The sequence below is a fragment of the Cicer arietinum genome, chromosome 1, assembly GCF_000331145.2.
Source record: "Cicer arietinum cultivar CDC Frontier isolate Library 1 chromosome 1, Cicar.CDCFrontier_v2.0, whole genome shotgun sequence".
Taxonomy (NCBI): Eukaryota; Viridiplantae; Streptophyta; class Magnoliopsida; order Fabales; family Fabaceae; genus Cicer; species Cicer arietinum.
The window spans coordinates 42,865,078-42,867,451 of record NC_021160.2 but is presented as its reverse complement, the minus strand read 5'-3'; positions in this window follow the sequence as shown (position 1 = coordinate 42,867,451).

Below are 2,374 nucleotides of genomic sequence, written 5' to 3'. Positions count from 1 at the left end.
TTTTGTTCTTCTAATTCTTAGGATTTCTAAATCCCTTTTATTTCCTTCACGTGGGCCTAGCCCAATAATACCTTTTTTTTTCTTTCTTTTTTCTCAATAACAATAATACTAATACGAATAAAACTAGTGGGTTCCACTTGGGGAGTGAGCTCACCCAACAAATCTCCCCCTCACGACTCAAGTGGGAAGGTACTGCTCAATCACGCCAGCTTTCTTTCTACAGTATATCATCTTCAACACATGCAATGTCTTCGTCATCACATCTGAACCATTCTTATCAGTATGAATCTTCTCAATTAAAAGTGACTTCGTTTCCAATGATATTGCACTTCAATATGTTTCGACTTTGCATGAAAATTCGGATTCTTGCTGAGATGGATCGCACTCTGATTGTCACAGAACAACACAAACTTCTCATGCTTGAGGCCTAACTCATGTAGGAATTTCTTCATCCACAAGAGTTCTTTGGAAGCTTCAGTTGCTGCAATGTACTCAGCTTTAGTAGTGAATAAAACAACACATTTTTGTAGTCTTGATTGCCAAGACACAGCTCCCCCTGCAAATGTCATCATATAACCAGAAGTAGATTTTCTAGAATCAAGATCACCTGCCATATCTGCATCTGTGTAACCATCCAACACAGATTCACCACCTCCATAGCATAAACACACTCTAGAAGTGCCTCTGAGGTATCTGAGAATCTACTTCATTGTTTGCCAATGATCTTTACTAGGATTAGAAAGAAACCGACTAACAACTCCAACTGCATGAGCAATATTTAGTCGTGTGCATATCATAGCATACATCAAACTACCAACTGCATATGCATAAGGAACCTTCTTCGTCTCTTCTTTGTCTTTCTCACTTGTAGGACATTTATCAGAATTCAATTTAAAATGACTAGCAAGTGGAGTACTAACATGTTTGCAACTACTCATGTTAAACCTCTTTAACACGTTCTCAATATAATTGTGTTGAGACAACCATAATTTATTATTCTTTCTGTCACGAGTGATTCTCATACCTAGACTTTGCTTTGCAGGACCCAAGTCTTTCATTGCAAAAGACTTGTTCAAATCTTTCTTTAAAGATTGAATCTTCTTAGTGTCATAACCAACAATCAACATGTCATCCACATATAATAAGAGAATAATATAATCACTATCAGAGAATTTCTTGATAAACAAACAATGGTCATAAGTAGTTTTACCATACCCATGTTTCTCCATGAAAGAATCAAATTTCTTGTACCATTGTCGAGGGGCTTGTTTGAGCCCATACAAGCTTTTCTTCAATTTAGACACAAGTTGCTCTTTACCTTTGACTTTGAATCTCTCTGGTTGCTCAATATAGATCTCCTCCTCCATATCACCATGAAGGAATGAAGTATAAAGTTTTCACATCAAGTTGTTCAGTTTCTAGGTTCAAACTAGCTGCTAACTCAAGCACAACTCGGATACAGGACATCTTCACCACATGTGAAAAAATTTCATCAAACTTAATACCTTTTCTCTGATTAAAACATTTCACAACCAATCTTGCTTTGTATATTGGTTGAGAACTATTCTCTTCTGCCTTTATCTTGTATACCCATTTGTTCTTGAGTGTTTTTTTGCCATTAGGCAATTTTACCAAATCAAATGTGTGATTCTCATGCAAGGAATTCATCTCTTCTTGCATGGTCGTTAACCACTTTTCTTTATCAATATTTGTAATAAATTCTTGATAATACTTTGGCTCTCCACTATCAGTGATCATCACATACTCATGTGGAGGATATCTTTGAGAAGGTTGATGTTCTCTAGTAGATCTTCTCAACTCAAACTTGTCTGGTGGTTCAACTGGAACATGCTCATTAGGGTGAGGTGCATGATCATCAGTTACATTATCATCATCTACCTGTATATCTCTCCCATCAACAAAGGTTTATGCAGGGGGCTTAGGCGCAACATCAATGTAACTTCTGGAATTTAGTTTCTGTTTTTCAGCTTTATCAAAATCTTCAATAGTCTGACCTTCAAAAAATATCACATCCTGATAATTTTCTTGTCAACTGAATCCCACAATCTATAACCAAATTCTTCATCACCATAACTGACGAATATACACTGTTTAGATTTACTATCAAGTTTTGATCTCTCATCTCTTGGAACGTGAACAAAATATCTGCAGCCAAAAACTCTCAAATGACAGTAAGAGACATCTTTCCCTGTACACACTCTATTTAGAACATCACTATCAAGTGGAATAGGAGGAGAAAGATTGATCAAATCCACTGCAGTTTTCATTGATTCACCCCCAAAAGGATTTCGATAATTTTGCATGAGAGAGCATACATCTAATTTTGTCATTAATCGTACGATTCATTCTCTCT